The following is a 17,950-nucleotide window of genomic DNA, read 5'->3' as shown; positions in this document are numbered from 1 at the left end:
GCCCCTTCTCCCGCGCCGCGCCCGCCCTGCGGGTTATAAAACCCGGCGGCCGCCGCCGCCGCCTTCCGACACACCCTCACCTCCCCGCCCCGCCGCGCTTCCTCCTCGGCTTCAAAGTCCCCCGGCCGTTGCGCGGGCCTAACGGAGCGGGGCGGGGACCGAGGCTTCCTGGCCCGCCCCAGGCAGGGGCGCCGGCCCGAGGAGGGGCCGAGGCGGCCCCCTGCGAGATGCAGCCCAGGGGTGGCGGATGGGCCTTAGGTCAGGTTCTCACAAGGGAGGCTAGAAAGAAGCCCCCCAACGCACACACACACCTCTGAAGCTGAGGGACCCAGCAGTTTGCTGGAACACCCCAGCCTGCCAGCGTGCCCTCCTCTTCCATCCCACAGCCTCGGCGCAGGGACGCGAGGCCCAGCGGTCTCTGACGCTCAATCTCCCGGCCTCGCCGCCCCAGGGCTCTCTGTACTCGGGAGTGACAAGGTGGGGGAGCTGTCCGCAGTGCCGCTAGTGCTGCAGGATAGGGTTAAGGATGGTCGCCCGGTCTAGCTTCTTCACGAGGCCCTGGGGGGAGAGGGTGTGGCCTGCGCGGGTGGGGGAGAGTTTAGCTTCCGCAGGCGCCTGGGGCGGTGCTCAGAGCCCCCGGCTCACCTGCGGACTGGGGAAGGGGGGCTCTCAGAAGTGGGGGGAAAGAATGGAGGGGCTGTTCTGGGAGGAGGGGGCGGGTGATAGAGCCACAGGAGCACTGGCACACCTGCTTTCTTCACACGAGCTGTCATTCGCTCAGGCAGAAACAGTCGCAGACTCGCCGACTTTGAGAGCTAGCTACAAAGAAGAGCGCAGAGATGGCAGCACCCTCTCCTTCAACAGGGGAAGACATTAAGACAGGTTGAATGGCTTGCTCCAAGTCACTCCAGGTCTCCACACTCCCCATCAGTCTTTCCCTGTCTCACCACGCGTTCCTCCAAGTGACAAGCACGGGGGAGGAAGGAGAGTGGCATCCTCTTGAGGCGGCTGGGGAGGCTGAGGGCTCGCCCCTAACTCCTCAGCGTCATGGTGTCTGTCCCCAGAGGCGGGAGGACCTACCCTCAGCAGACGCCGACAAAGGTGTGGGCAGGGCGACGGAGGAAGCACAGGCTGGGCAGAGGGAGCAGGGAAGGAGTCAGTGACAGCTGCTCAGGAGACCCAACCCGTCCGCAGCTTGGGTCCCTTGGGAATCACCTGGGCTCCTGGGTATCTGCGTGCGGGATGGCGCCTGGGGCTCTGACGGACACGTGGGCTCGCTGTGCCCTCTGGAGTGTGTGCAGGAGGCTGTGTGGCCCGAGGCCGTGCTGAGTTGCCAGCTGACATGGTGCCAGGGCGGTGTGTGGAGGGGGGAGAGTAAGGGAGGAGGGGGAAGAGAGGAGGAGGGTGGCTGCCCCGGCCCTAGGAGGGGGAGCAGGGCATCGTCAGCGCTGTTGTTCAACGGTGCGGGGGAAGGCGGGAGGTGGGGGGAAGAGGAGGCCTGGGCCCCCGGCTTTCCTTCGCTCCAGCGGACACTTCAGGGCTGGCGAAGCGGACACCTGTGATCAGAGCAGCCCCATCGAGGGCAGCCGCCCGGCTGAGGGCGGCGCAGTGAGCCTGGCCTCTCTTGCTCAGAGCTCGCCAGCTCTAGAGTGGCTCTAACAATTATGCTCTCCAGGCTTTTGAGGGCAGTGGGCCGTGTGTGCACAGTGAGCTGCTGTCTGCTGGGAGAGAGCAGTCTCTCCACCAGCTAAGGCATGGGTGGGGGGGATTTTGTGAGTGGCACTCCTTCAGGCCCCAAAGAAGGGGTCCTGGAGAGGAAGGATGGGCAGAGGGGGTAGAGAGCCTGGCGCTTAGCGTGTGACCAGGGAGCCCTTCTCTTCTACCAGGAAAGAAACAGTGTAGAAAGCTGAAGGGTTTGAGCAGGTCTGAGCAGGGCCTTGTCTCTGAAGAGCTCTTGAGCACCGTGTCTGGGAGGCTGGTAGGGCAGGGGTTTGGTTCCGTGGCCCATCCTCAGCTCTAACGTGGCCTCGTGACGATGTCTATAGAACATCTGGGTTCAGCATGGAACAGCTTCGGCCTCATTGAAAAACCATAAAAGCAAAGGCTAAATGGGGTTGGAAAATAAAAGTAAATACAACTTACATTTGGATAGCATTTTAGACCTTTCTAAATTCTTTTGAGTAAATGATCTTATTTGATATTTATAATAACCTTGAGAGGTAGTAAAGAGATAAGGTCCTTTGTTCAGTCAGCTACTTCCCAGCTGCCATCAAAACAATGGAGACAGCTCTGAAACCTGCAGGAGGATGTAATTATGACCCCCCGGAGGGCTGACCCACCAAGGAAATGCAGTCTGCTTGGGAGAGCTCCCGTCTCTCCACCTCTCTTCCAGGGGAGGACAGGTCACACGTCACCACAGTTTGAGAAAAATATTCCTTAGAAAATATGCCCAACAATGGAATAAAATTGAGACCTGACCAATAAACACATGAAAAGATGCTCAACTCCATCAGTCATCGCGGAAATGCAAATCAAACCACAATGAGATACCACTTCATACCCACCAAGAGGCCTCAAATCAAAAAGATAGACGATAACAAATGTTGAGGATACGGAGAAATTGGAGACCTTATACGTTGCTGGTGGGATTGTAAAATGGTACAGCCACTTTGGAAAAAACATCGGCAGTTCCTCAAAACTTTAAACAGAGATGCCATGTGACCCTGCAATTCCATTCCTAAGCATGATAGCCCAAAATGGGAAATAACCTAAATGTCCACCAACTGATGAATAGATAATCAAAATGTGGTATATTCATACCACAGAATATTATTCAGCCATAAAAGAAATGAAGACTTGATTACTTGCTACAGCATGGATGAGACTTTAAAACATGATGCTAAGTGAAAGGCCACATGTTGTATAAATCCATTTACATGAACTGTCTGGAACAGGCAAATCCACAGAGACAGAAAGTAGATGAGTGGTTGCCAGAGGCTTGGGGGAGAGGGAATGGGAGTGACTGCCAATGCTATGGAGTTTCTTTATGAGATGATGAAAATGTTTTGAAATTAGTAGTTGCACAACTCTGAATATACCAAATATACTAAAAACCACCAAATCATACAATTTAAAAGGGGGAATGTTATAGCACATGAATTATATCTCAATAAAGCTGTTATTAAAAAATACGCCCAGTGTTGACTTTTGTCATTCTATGTTCATCAGGAATCTCACGATTATTGATTGGTTTTCAGAGGAGCCGTGGTTCTCTCACTGGATACCCACCTGCTCTTCTTTGTTTAGCCAAAACCTACCCATTTCTCAAAGACCAGATTAAGTCCTGCCTCTAACATGAACAGCTCTAGCTCCTCAACCAATGATCATCCCGCCTTTCGATATTTATTCAGCATTAACTCACATGGACTCCAAAAGCCAGGTGTAGGGGAAATAGCACTGGATCAGGAGCCAGAAAAATCTGGGCCACACTTAAAAAGCCTTATGACCTGAGCAAAATAACCTCTTTGAGCCTCAGTTTCCTCATGTGTAAAACAGCTATAGACATTTTTACCCATTCTCCCTCTAAGGGTTGCTCCCTGAGTTGAGGAACAGCTAAGGGACCAGTGCGGCTGGGGCATGGAGAGACAAGAATAGGCTGAGTGTGGACAGGTGGCCAGAGCAGGAACCCGGTTATCTTGAGATGAGAACCCAGTGCACTTGTTGGGTATTGGTGACAGGCTTTCATTTTTTAAAGTGTCTTCTTATAATGTAATATATGTTACATAGAATATAAGTAGTATGTATATATGATATCTAATGTATATGTAAGTTATGAAGCATAATAAAGTGAGGACCCATAAATCCACTGCCCGACATTACTCTTGTCTAGCTGAGTCTGGTCCTTCCCTTTCCCCTCCCCCTCCCCCACACCCACATGCACCCACACCAGCTCCCCTGAGTGCTATCTTTACCACTGAAGAGTTTCAGTACTTCGTATGTATCTCTAAACATCACACTGTTTAGTTTTGCTTGTTTTAGAGATTTATAAAGACGGCGTCACCTAGGTATGTACATAAGAGAAATGAAAACACATCTGTGCGAAGACCTGCGTGCAGAGCAGTGTTATTCAAAGGAGCTGAACAGTGGAAGCAACCCTGACGTCCATCACCTGGTGAATGGGTAGACAAAATGTGGTAGATCCACACAATAGAATATTAGTTGGCAATAAAAGGGAATGAAGTTCTGATACATTATGCTAAGTGAAAGAACCTAGACACAAGAGGCTACATATGGTATGATTCCATTTATATGTAATGTCCAGAAAAGTCAAATCTATAGACACAGAATATAGATCAGGGGTTGCCTGGGGCGGGGGGTGGGAATGAGGAGTGACTGAAAATCGGCAGGAGGGTTATTTTGAAGGTGATGGAAATGCACTGAAATTAGATAGTGTGATAGTTGCACAGTTCTCAAAATAATCTATTAACCATTGAATTGTACACTTAAAATGGGTGAATTATGCTAAAACGTGGAAATGTAAATTACACTTTGATAAAGTTTTTTTTTTTTAAAGGCATCATATTAGAGTCTTCTAAGGTTTGTTTTTTCTCTTACAATTACATTTCTGAGACTTTGTCGTTGCTGTTGCATGTTTACAGTTCATTTATTTTTATAACTTTTTCGTAGTCCATAGTAATCCATCATGTGATTATGCCACATTTTTTTCTTCCAACCTCTAATCCTGTCACTGGACATGTGAGTTACTTCTTGTTTTCAGTTACTACAAGACAATTTGCCAGTAACATTCTCGCACAGGTCTCCTTGGTATACATAAGTAACTTTATGTCTGTTGAATCTAATAATATCAGGCTTGTATACTGTGTGTCTAGTTTCACTTCATTTTTAGGAATTCATTTTTACTGTATTTTACGAAAGTATTATTCCCCCAACAAATTAAAAATCAAAACAAAACTGGTCCTCATTGAGAAATATTGCTCTAGGGAGTAAAATTTCTGGGCCAAAGATATGCAGATGTTCAGAGATACGCAAAAGTTCAAGGGGGTCCCAATGTCAAACTGCTTTCTAAAATAGTTGTACTGATTTGCATTCCTGTCAGCAGTGGATGGGAGTTTGCACACTGCTCCACATCTTCATCAACACTTAGTGTTCTCCTATTTTTAAATTTGTGCCAATTTTGTGGGCATGACATATTTTCATTCCTTTGTTGATAATGATGTCGAACATCTTTTCATGTTTATGGGGCAATTGTGCTTCCTCTTCTGTGCTATTCCTGTTTGTTTCCTTTGCCCTTTTTTTTTTTCATTTTCTTATCAACTCATACAGTTCTTTATATATTCTGAATATTAGTCCTGTGTCATTTAAATGTGTTAAAGAAATCATTCCCAGTGTGTAACTCGTTTGAATTCCCTTGTGGTGTCTTTTTTTTTTTTTTTTTTTTTTTTTTTTTTTTTTTTTGCGGTATGCGGGCCTCTCACTGTTGTGGCCTCCCCCGTTGCGGAGCACAGGCTCCGGACGCGCAGGCTCCGGACGCGCAGGCTCAGCGGCCATGGCTCACGGGCCCAGCCGCTCCGCGGCATATGGGATCCTCCCAGACCGGGGCACGAACCCGTATCCCCTGCATCGGCAGGCGGACTCTCAACCACTTGCGCCACCAGGGAGGCCCCCTTGTGGTGTCTTTTAATAAGAGAAGGTCTTACTTTTTTTTCTCTATTTTTCCTTTTTTTGGCTAGCTCCTCTTCATTCCTTGCAGATCATGCCTATTTCCTGGTCAAAGCCTCTGCATGGTCCCTACTGAACTGGTAAGCTCTGAGCAGAGCATGGACGGCCTCCTGCATCCAGCCTCATCTCAGTCCCACTTTACACTCAGTAGTTTGTTCTGGAGCTCATGTTTTCACCCGAGTCTGTCCTGGCTGCAAAGACTTCCCTTCCTCTGCTCGTAGAACCCCATCACTCCTCAAATCCCAGCTCTGGCACAACCTCTTCCCTTTCCCCTCCCTCTCCCTCTCTTCTCCTTCTCTCTCTCTTTTTTTCCCCACAGTCCAGAGGTCTTTTACTTTTTTACAGCTATCAAGCCATGAATTCACGGGGAATGCGTTCCAGCAGTGCAGACTCCTCTCACTGGTTCTCACAAAGCGGGACTCTCTGGGTGGAGCAGGCTGGCGCTTCAGTTGAACCCAAGTAAATTTCTTCCTTCTTTTTCTGATCATTTTCTTTCACACGTTTCAGGAAGCTGTCTCGGCTGGTGGAGTAATTCCTATGCTCAGTTCTTAATTCTCTTGCCAAGAATCTTGCCCTTATCTTGTTTGTTTACAACAATGCCAGCCACATGCTGTGTGCACTGTAGACTCTTCCTGTTTTGCAATGGGGAACCTGGTGGGGCGGTCCATTTTTGTTTGTTTTGTTTTGTTTTGTTTGTTTTTTGTGGTACGCGGGCCTCTCACTGTTGTGGCCTCTCCCGTTGCGGAGCACAGGCTCCGGGCGCGCAGGCTCAGCGGCCATGGCTCACGGGCCCAGCCGCTCCACGGCATGTGGAATCTTCCCGGACCGGGGCACAAACCCGTGTCCCCTGCATCGGCAGGTGGACTCTCAACCACTGAGCCACCAGGGAAGCCCGGGGCGTTCCTTTTTAAACGGTGCCCCTTCCCTTCACGTCTACAACATCACCTTTCTTGTAGATTCACGTGTATGTGGCCAAAGGAACAGCTCCTTGTTTTCTGAAAGGCCTGGAGAATATACAGTAAGTGCCTCTTCTCCCCACTCTTGTGTTGGTCACTTTGGTGAGTTACTGGAAAATGGTGGTTTGGGAGGAAAGGCACAACCTCCTCTTCATAGAAGCATTTCTTCCTTCCTTGTTCAGTGGGCCCCAAGCCTGGCTACGCATCAGATAACTAACAATACACAGCTTTTTGACTATTAAAATGGAATAAATTTTACTTTGATTAAGTACAATTTATTAAATAGATACATTATTATAAAACATGGGATTCGTGAACAATGGGATGTTTGGAAGGGGAAGAAAGGTTAGGAAACGCTGGTCTCTTGCCAGTGATGGCCATGATATCCCTGACATCATCCTGCTTCCATGAGAACATTTCCAGGGACAGGAAGCTCACCACTTTGGTGGGCTGGATTGCTCCAGCTGTTAGGAACTGCTTTCTTCTGTTGTGTCTCCTGCCTCACCGTTTATACTTATTGTTCTTCACTCTGCTCTCTAGAGAAACACTTCGTCTTTTCTCTCTTTGGCACGACCATCCTCCAACAGGAGAGGTCTCTCTATCCACGTCTCCTTTTCTCCAGGAGAAATCCATCACCTCCAGGGATTCCCGGGAAGAGATGGTTTCCAGATCCCTCCGTACCTGCTCATCCTCTTGTGAATGGATTGCAGAGCTTCCATATTCCTGGTAAACCGCACACCCATGTTTGAGGAAGACCCCAGGGCTGGTCTAACCTCAGGGCTGGTGCAGAGGGGTCCTGATCCAGTTAATGTGAGACTATTGGTGCAGCCCGAGGGCCGTGGCTGTTCTGCCAGCCTCATCGGCCCTGTGGCTCGTACTGAACCTGGGATTTGATGAAAACCCTTAGATTTTTTTTCACGTGAAAAATTACCAGTTTGTTTATGAGCATCTGACTTCCCCCTTGTCTAAACGCAGAATATATGTAAAATTCAATCTTACTGCTGTTGACTCAGCAATCCTATCTTTTGAGAAAATTTTCTTCACTTTCATGTCTCATTTTGTTCTTGCCCTCAGCTCCATGTTAAGCACAGATTTAGTCAGCAAGATATTGTTTTTAATGTTGGCATCCCCAGGACAGTGCCCTATGGCAACTAAGCATCCGTGGACCCTGTAGGCGCTGTGCTCTGCCTTTGGGATGTCAGGCCCCTGACCCCAGGGAGCAGGGGAAGGGGAGGTGCACCGCATCCCTCCAGGCCCAGGCTGAGGCCCAGCTCTGCGACAGCTGTAGCGGTGACGATCAGGTCTGTCTCCCATGCCGGGAACATCTGAGTAATCTTTGACTCACACCTGTCCTGTCTCCTCTTGCCTAATCTTGCCTGGTCTTCATTAAAAATGTCTCCCTCCTTTTCTTTCATTCACTGGTTCCTCTGCACATTTCTCCTGAGACCATGGGGTGCAGGCGCTGTGCTTGTGCTGAAGATGGTCTCACCAACACAGAATCCCTGGATGTTTGCTTTAGGGACTCTGGCGCGGCATGTGGGATCTTAGTTCTCCAACCAGGGATGGAACCCACACCCCCTGTACTGGGAGCGCAGAGACTCCCTGGATTTTTTTTTTTTTTAAATAAATTTATTTATTTTTTGGCTGCGTTGGGTCTTCGTTGCTGCGTGCGGGCTTTCTCTAGTTGTGGCGAGCGGGGGCTACTCTTCATTGCGGTGCGCAGGCTTCCATTGCGGTGGCTTCTCTTTGTTGCCAGCACGGGCTCTAGGCGTGCAGGCTTCAGTAGGTGTGGCACGTGGGCTCAGTAGTTGTGGCTCACGGGCTCTAGAGAGCAGGCTCAATAGTTGTGGCACACGGGCTGGAACCCATGTCCCCTGCATTGGCAGGCGGATTCTTAACCACTGCGCCACCAGGGAAGCCCTCCCTGGATGTTTAATAGCAATTCCCAAAGTGGTGACAGGCCCTGTGCCCCTCTGGGGGGTGTTGCTTGGGCTGAGCCATGAAAGCAGGGGTAGGACTTGATCAGGTCAGTCGTTGGAGGACTCACATTTGAAGCAGATGAAAGAGAAAGCAGTTTCCCCCCGGTCAGCACACGGATGTGAGGGGGGGCTGGAGAGTAGGCTGCGGCTGCCAAGTCAAGGTGGGTGGTCAGACTTCCTCCTAAGGAAGGGCTCGCAGAGGGCACTGCCAACGCCACAACTGTACTTCAGGGTGTTCAGTGAAGATAAGTGATTAGCAAACTCTGGAGGCCCAGAGGTGGCAGCAGAAGATAGGGCTCAGGGTCCCCCGGAGACTGAGGGAGGTGGTAGATTCGGGGTCTGCTGAGGGAGACAGGGGCCGAATGGATGGGGGCAGGGCGGGGAGGAGCTGAGGGGTGATGGTGCCTTGAAAGGCACGATCCCAGGCAGCAAACAGCCTAGAAGCAGGCTTGGTGGGTGGGGGGCAAGGAGATGAGGACTTGGTTTTGGAGGGCACTGGTCCTTCGCTGGGAGGAGGTGGGTGACTGAGCAGCCAGCTCTTCTCAATGCTGCCACCACCGGGCATCCTCCAGTCTGCTCTCCCTCCTGCGGCTCCCAGACCCTCTGCCCCCTTTTCTCTGCCTGCCTCCTGCCACCACCGGGCATCCACCCCAGAGAACCTTCCAGGAGGTGTCGAGTCCCTTCCCACTCCTGGGCTCAGTCACAGGCTCACCAAGTTTCCATCTCAATCAGCGTTAGGTGTGTGGCAGGTAAGAGCTGCCCCAAGAGAGCCTAGGAGGGTTCAAAACCCTGCCCAGCACCCCGGAAGGCAGGCTCCGAGCCCAGGGCCTTCCACGAAGCCAGGCCTAGTATTTTCACCAACATTAACAATCCCCCCTATTCTCTGGGGCTGTGTGAGTGCTGGGGATGTGACAATGTATAATAATATCAGCCATGTCTATGGAGCTGGGCATCTAAGCGCTTTACATATCTTAATTAATGTAAACCTCCCAGCAATAGTTAGGTACTATTTGGTTCCCATTTTACGGATGAGGAAACTAAGGCACAGAGAGGTTAGTAAGCTGACTAAGGTCGCACAAGAGGTGGAGCCCAAGTGCAAAGTCAGACAAGGGCCCCCACTGTGAGCTGCCCCACTGCTCACTCCTCCCCCGCCTTCCAGAATGCTCACTGCCTTGGTCCCCTCTCACCGACGTGTCATGTTTCATATTCTTTACAGTCAGGATGTTCTTATCTTTAATCCCAAATCCTAAGCCCACTTCCTCTGGTTCTGCCCCTCGTGAGGTTATCTCTGTTCACGGTCCCTGTGAGAACGTGAATGTGAGCACGGGATCACACCTTCCTCTTCCTAGCTCCTCCCCCTTCTCCAGTCCCACCGCCACTGTCCCCACCTTGGGACAGACCCTCATCATTTCTGCCAGCTCCCTCCCCCGGGCTCCCCAGTCTCTCTCCCTCTGGTCCATCCTTACGGCTGTGAGAATGAATGCTTGTCCCAAAGCACAGATCTGACCACAGCACCTGTTCCCTGAGAGCCCCTCCTGGTTCCACATCAGCTGGGGGATAAAATCCAAACTCCCAAGTGCATAGTCCAAAGTCCTTCCTGGTGTGGTCCCTGCCTCCTCCAGGTCCCCAGCTCCTGCCCTGCCTCTACAGGCCCCTCTGTCAGCACTTCCCAGAGGCCAGTCCACTTTGATAAAGTGTTCGATAGTTAGCAATAAAGCAAGACAAACAAGAATAATGATATATAAAATCAATCGGCATACATCAGCCAAGTTGCCAGCTGTCCTTTCTTGGTCACAATGTCTTTTATTCTAAGTATTCTATTTTTTTTTATAGTGAAAATACTTCTTTCATAAAATGGTGCTGAGAGAAAAATGATAGATTTTTTTTTCTTTAATGTCCTTACTTGGCAAACTAAAAAATGTTTGCAACTTTAGTCAGATTCCTTTTTTATTCTGACAATTCAGGGGTGGATGGAAGCTTGCCCCACTGGCGTGCCAAGCAGACCCTGATCTCTTAGGTTCCTGAGTCTTTCCTGCCATTCATTCGTTCTGTCTGCAATGCTCACCCCCTGACCCAGTGTTGGTCATCACCCACCGTGCCTCAGGCCTGACCTTCCTTCTCAAAAAGCATGTCTGCAGCACCATCATATTCACATTTCCAGAGCCTGGTGCAGGCCCAGCCACCCATGTACTTGGAGGTTTGCTAAGAGCCTGACTAGAATGAATGAATCCCAGCCTTCTTTGCAGCAGGTTGAGTGTGTGGTGGTGAGGGGCAGTGGGTGGAGGTGTCCAGGCTTCCGCTAGCCTCAGCTGTCAGGCCGGGGCACGGCCAGCTCTCTCCTGCTCTGAAGGCCCAGTTGGGTGCCAGTGACTCTTCCCCAACCCCAGTGGGGCCCAGCTCAGAGCTCGGAATCTTAACAGGCCCTAAAGCGCTACCCGGCACCTGTGTGTATCTCACTCATTGTTCCCAGGGGGGCCAGGAAACCAAGTGAAACCACCCTTGCCCTGAAATGCTGGAGATCATCATCTCCCTCCTGGAAGCCCAGGAGACGTCAGGTCAGACAGGAAAACAGAGGTGGGGGGACGGGGGAGAGACCGAGAGAGAAACTGAGAAAGAGAGAGACAGTCAGGGGAAACAAAACAAGGCCTGTTGTGGCAGCAGAGAGGGCAACGTGGGGGACCCAGAGAGAAGGGGGTCAGGAAGCACAGCTGTCATTGGAATGGTGGGCAGTGGAAGCCTGGAGCCAGGGGTCTGGACAGCCTCCTGCTGGGCTGGGGAGAGGCACCCTCCTGCTGCCCTCTAATACGGTCTCCATCGTGGGACCCAGAACGCAGGAGGCAAATGCACCTTTGGCGTCTGCCCCCACCTCTACATGTCCAGGGCCCAGCAAGGCCCTCTGAATGCCCAGGGCTCCTGAAAGGCCTGCAGCCCCCCCTGCCATGTCCAGCAGCATCCTGGTCTCCACATCCCTTCCCTGGGACCCTTCAATAATCAAACTCCCTGGAAGGCATCAAGGATGGGTCAGAGGAGGGGCCCCTAAGGGAGAAAATGACATTTTGTCTTTTAGTTAACTTGGAGTAGTTTGCTTTGCTTTAGCAGGTACCACTTGAGAAGGCCTTTTATTTTTATTTTTTTGGCTGTGCTGCGCGGCATGCAGGATCTTAGTTCCCCATCCAGGGATCGAAACTGCGCCCCCTGCAGTGGAAGCGTGGAGTCTTAACCACTGGGCCACCAGGGAGGTCCTGAGAGGGCCTTTTACGCAGACATCAAGAAGAAAGTCTGGGGACTTCCCTGGTGGCGCAGTGGTTAAGAATCCACCTGCCAATGCAGGGGACACAGGCTCAAGCCCTGGGCCGGGAAGATCCCACATGCCACAGAGCAACTAAGCCCGTGCGCCACAACTACTGAGCCCACATGCCACAACTACTGAAGCCCGCGTGCCTAGAGCCCGTGCTCCGCAACAAGAGAAGCCACTGCGATGAGAAGCCCGCACACCGCAACGAAGAGGAGCCCCCGCTCGCCGCAACTAGAGAAAGCCCGCACGCAGCAATGAAGACCCAACGCAGCCAAAAATAAATAAATAAAATAAAATAAATTTATTAAAAAAAAAAAAAAAGAAGAAGAAAGTCTGTTGAGGAGACGGACGCAGTGGCCTTCTGTGGCTGGGCAGAGGCCACCTCAGGTCACGCCCTTTGAGAGGGGGGTGGATGGGTTGACCAATGTGCATAAGAGGAAGAAAGAACGTGAGCTGAGATCCTTTTGCCTTAGCGGACTCTTTCTGATGGCCAGCTGGCCAGGCAGGCGCTGGGGCTGCTGGGGAGAAACCTCTCCGCGGAGGAACGTGGATGGGGCCGGGCTCCGCAGAGGGCCCAGTCGGACTCAGTCATCTTGTGGGGTAGCTGGTGCTGTTCACTGCACATGACGGCTGCTGACCTGCCCACCTGAGCGCTGCGGGGAGGCCATGGGGGGCGGGAAACAGAGCACGGGGTCTCTAAAGAGCTTAGAAGCTGGGCTCACTGGCCTGGCACCATTGGTCTTGACTCTGTGGCCAGCTGAAGCCAGGACTGAGCCCTGGGCCAAACTAAGCTCTTGGAGGTGCCTGGGTTTATGAGATGAAGAGAGGCCTGTGGAAGGGGAGATAAACTCCTCGAGATGGACAACAGCACTCAAAGTTACACCCGTTTGGACCTGACACTGCCTTCCAAGCGGTGAAGGTACCACAGACAATGGGAGGTCGGGATGGATAATGACTCCAAGCAGTATCCTTGCCTTCCAACAGCCTTAGTCCGTGGAACCTGAGAGATGGCACTTAGGGTCATCATTTACGGGCCCTGGAGCTTTGGGGTGAGCTACCCAGAAGCCTACCCAGAAGACCTGAGCTATCCATTGCTGTAGGAGCAGGAGGGCCTAGCTCTGGCCCCCTGGATCCCTTCAAGAGCAGGAGGCATGACTGCCCCACAGGAGGCCATGAGGCAAGAGACTAGGGGATCAGCTGAGGGGCGTGGTTCCCTCGGCACCAGCCCACCTCGCAGGGTCTCCCACTGGCTGGGAGGGATCAGAGGAGTGTGGCTTCTTGCGTGAGGGAAGTTCTGAGCTAAGGTCAGGGTACCTTCTAATCTAATCTGCTCTCAAATCAAGGACCAGATGGCCTGATGGGAGCACTCAGGCAGGAGGTGATGGCCAAGGTCAAGAGAAGTATAAAGCATGAGGGGAGGGGCAGAGCCGAGCAGGGCAACGTGAGGCCTCTGACTCAGGACCAGCAGGCTGCTGACTGGCTATGACCTTGGAAGAGTCACCAGCCTCAGTGCACTCATCAGGGACAGTGCCTGACCTGTCCTCCCCTTCGTTCTGCTCCTCTGACCTCAGCTGCATCCTGCTCTGGAAGAGGGTCATCACAAGGCTACAGCTGGAAAACACTGCCTGTGCCTTTGCCCATCTCCCGCTAGGGGCATCCTCGGGGCCGTGGCTTGGCCACCCCACACCTTCGGCTCAGAGTGGCCTCTGCAACCTCAGCACACTCCTAGCATGCAGAGCGTGGCTGAGAAACAGGGGCTGTGGAGCCAGAGCTGGAGCAGCCAAGATGAGCACTCAGCTGTCACAGGCTCTGAACAAAGTGCAGGAGTCCTGGCCCTGCACGGTTTATGGCTGGTTAGTGGAGGCGATTAGATGGCTGTCATCAGCAGCTCATGCCCTCCCCCTTCATGTCTCTGCTGACACCACCCGAGCTTTAGCCAGTCCTCACCCCCAGCCTCACACCCTTGCCCTCCTGGGTCCTTGCTCTCCACAACGCGCCTAGCACTCATGTAGCAGGTCTTCAATGTCTGTTGACTGAGACTCAATGACTGATGGACTCGGAGAAGAGTGGGGAGGTGGGATTGAGGACACGACTGGGAAACGCACCTCCTCATGGTTTCTTGTCTGGAGGGGAGCGCTGGCCTGGGTGGACGTCATGCCGGGGCTGGGCTCCAATGCCTCCTTCTCGGGCCGTACCACCAGCCACAGGTAAACCTGGGCTGGACCAGGGGAGCTTGGTGGTGCCCTACTGACCAGGACTGATGTCTGGATTCTCCAGTGGGTGATAGACATGGTCAGTGCTCAGACACAACCACAGCTATGTGCCTAGAGACACTTCTTAGACGCTCCAGGAGCCTCTGATGGGGTCCCTGCTGCACACCTCACATCTTCAACCTCTGCCCTCCCTAACGACCTGTTTACATCCCTGCTTTCTTGTCTGCACACGTGGCTGATTTCTCCTGTGATGGGGGAAGAGGAGTGTTGGAGGGCAGGGTGGAACGGCCATGGCCATGCACGTTCCTGTCCTGGGACCTCTGTCTTTCTTCCGTCCTCTTTCCTCGGCTGGAATCACCTTCCCCTGGACCTTCACGTGGCTGCACCCTCACTTCTCTCTCCTCAGACAGCCTTTACTAGCACCCCTCAACAACGGCCCTCCCTCCCGGGACACTCCATCCCCTTCCCCTGCTTAATTTTCTTTGTATCATCTGTTACTACATGCAATTAGGTTTCTCTGTGTGTGTTGTTTGTTTACCTTTTAATTATCTGTCTCCCCCACTTCATGTAAGTTACATGAAAGGCACCTTGTCTGTCTTATGGATTACTGTCTCTCCAGGGCCTGGAACAATGTCTGGCATAGGTAGATGCCCAATAAACCTTTGTTGAAAGAAAGAAAGGAAGGAAGGGAGGGAGGGAGGGAGGGAGGAGGGAGGGGGAGGGAGGAGGGAGGGGGAGGGAGGGAGGGGGAAGGAAGGGGGGAGGGAAGAAGGGAGGGGGGAGGAGGGAGGGAGGGAGGGGGGAAGGAAGGGAGGGAGGGGGGAGGGAAGAAGGGAGGGAGGGAGGGGGGAGGGAAGAAGGGAGGGAGGGAGGGGGGAGGGAAGAAGGGAGGGAGGGAGGGGGGAGGGAAGAAGGGAGGGAGGGAGGGGGGAGGAGGGAGGGAGGAGGGAGGGGGAAGGGAGGGAGGGGGGAGGGAAGAAGGGAGGGAGGGAGGGAGGGAGGGAGGGAGGGGGAAGGGAGGGAGGGAGGAAAAGTGGCCTTCCTCCTGATCCCTCCCTCCCCCAGGGGGCTGCACAGAGCTCACTGAGAGGCTGGGAAAGCCCACCCCTTCCACTGCCACCCACTTCAGGTGCCCAGTGCTGTTTTGCCACCTCCTGCACTGGGCCAGTCCCCTGTACCACGCCAGCCGCTTATGCCTCCCACGTTTGTTTGCTCAGGGCCAGCAGAAGTGAAAGCTGGCCTGACTGTTTTGTTCTCACCGCTTCTCCATCCAACCTGCAGTGTTCTCTTGGCCTGTGGACTCTTGTTTATCTAAGTCTTGTTTTCCCAGACTTGGACCAACTTTGTGGGTCAGCCGGGGAACCACAGCCTGGAACACTGCTCAGCCCCATCCCCTCGCATTCTGGAGGTCCCAGGTGACTCACTGTCTTCACCGGAAGCTTTGTGGTCAGTCCCCTGCGTGCCGCCGCTCCCGCCACCATCGCTGCTGCTCTGCTGGACGTGCTGGCTGCTTCTGCTCGGGCTGCTGATTTTCTGGCCTCCTTTGCTGCCCCTGAGGCTGGAAGATAGGATTTTCCCCTGAGTGATTATTGTTCCATTTTAAACTCATCAAAGTAGCCATGTACTTTGAGATTCAAACCAGTTTTCTTTTCCAGCAAGTTGGGGCAAGTCCCCCAGGAAGCGGACCTGACGATGCCGCCCCCCCCCCCCCCCCCCCCCCCCGCTGAAGGATGCTCTCACCCTCAGAGTACGGGTCAGCGGGTGTGTCCTTCGACTATTTGCCACCCGAGTGCCACGCCCACTTCCCAGAGCTGGCATAGGGTTTGGTTCCGGCATATGGATTCCTGACTCCTATCCCCGCAGTACTGGTTGGGCCTCCTCGCCTGCCTTCCAGCCAGCACTCCTGCTCTCTCCCGGCTGTCACTTCGCCAGGTTACCCCTGCTCGCCCTGCAGCTCTACGGTTCTATGCCATGCCCCAGAAGCCTTCCCTGACCCTCACATCTGGGTTAAGCGCCCTTTCTATGCACTGTTAGGGCCTGAAGAGAACAGGGCTGTGCCTGTCCTGTTCACTGTTATACCCAGTGTCGCCCAGCGCCTGGGACACTGAAGGGACTAGATAAAAACTGTTGTGAAGAGTGAATGAATTGTGTGTGTTTGCATCTTACAGTGCGTTAGGACTGGGGAACCCCATCTCCAATGTCTTTGGTATTCACTGCAGCCCAAGGTTAAAGCCTCTGGCTAAAGTGTGTGCTGAACAGGAGTTAACTGGGTGTTTCCGCCTACTGTAGGGATGCTTTGCTGGGAGGGGCCCGAACTGCTGGGAGGCCCTCTGTCCTTCCCACACAGGAGCAAGGGTAGGACTGCCAGATAAAATACAGGGCGCTCAGTTAGATCTGAATTTTGGATAAACAGCAAAGACATTTTTAGTATATTGCATGTCATACGTGGGACATACTTACGCCAAAAAAATATTAAATCCAAATTTAATGGGGCATCCTGGGGTATTTTCCTTCTTTTTAAGTCTGGGAACCCTAGCAAGGCAGACATGATCCGCCAGGTGCTAGGGATCTGAGGTCCTTCTACAAGGCACATTCTGTTTGCTGTCTGGGTTCTTCCTGCTCTTTAAATGCTTTTGGGCAAAGAACAGGGTGAGCTCAAGGCGTGGTTTCCCAGGGCTGTCACTAGCACACTTAATCCACTGTATCTCCCTACATCTCAACCCCTGACCCGGGCTACTGGACTGGATGGTTAGGGAAGGCCTCTCTGAGGAGGGGATGTTTGAGCTGAGATTTGAAGGAATGAGCCAAGTGATGATCGGGGAAGAACGTTCCAAAGGAGGGTGGGTGTGAACTTGGTAAGTCTGAGGAACTTAAAGGCTAGTGTAGTGTAGTGAGTGCAGGAAGGGAGGGGTTTACATGGAAGACCTTGGGCCACATCCTTGGTCCCCAAGAAGGGGACTTAAGGCTGCACTCCTTGTTGGTCACCGCCCCCAGCTGCAGGGTGGATGCTTCTCTGGCCTCCAAGGCTGAGTCTCAGCGGCAAAGATGGGGGAGGAAGGGAATGAGTGTCTGCCATCTGGGGTTAGGGATTCTGGCAGCAGGGGCAAAGCCACGGGGCCTGGTGCTTGACTGAAGTTTGGTGGGATATCCAGCTCTTAAAAATGGTGTGGAGCCATGAGTGCTTAGAGCTAAGACCCCATGTGACTGGTCCCTGTGGAGAGCCACCTCCATGCCCTCCTGAGAGCACTGCTGGGACCCAGGTGTGCTCTCCTTTCTAGGGGAAAATGCTGCAGCCCAGGGCCACAGGGCCACGGGGTGGGGAGGACCCAAAGGGCTCCATCCCACCTCAGCAGGAGTGTCTCTCCTGGCTTTGGAAGGGGTTGAAAGCCCTACACCAGGAAACTCAAATCAGGTCCCCAGTGAGGCTTGCTCTTTTGTGCAGCCCTGCCCACCCCAGTCCTCCTCCTCCAAACCCAAATATGCAGGCTAAAGAATGGGAAATGGCTCGTTTCCAAGGTCTCAACTCACAAGATACTTGTTGCCTGCTGTTTGCCTGCCAGCATGTGAAGGAAGCTGTTTCTTTTCTTTTTTTTTTTTTTTTTTTTTGGCGGTACGCGGGCCTCTCACTGTTGTGGCCTCTCCCGTTGCGGAGCACAGGCTCCGGACGCGCAGGCCCAGCGGCCATGTCTCACGGGCCCAGCCGCTCTGCGGCATGCGGGATCCTCCCGGACCGGGGCACGAACCCGTGTCCCCTGCACCCCTGCATCG

This window comes from Mesoplodon densirostris, chromosome 18 (assembly GCF_025265405.1).
Source record: "Mesoplodon densirostris isolate mMesDen1 chromosome 18, mMesDen1 primary haplotype, whole genome shotgun sequence".
NCBI classification, from domain to species: domain Eukaryota; kingdom Metazoa; phylum Chordata; class Mammalia; order Artiodactyla; family Ziphiidae; genus Mesoplodon; species Mesoplodon densirostris.
Note: the sequence above shows the minus strand (reverse complement) of the source record.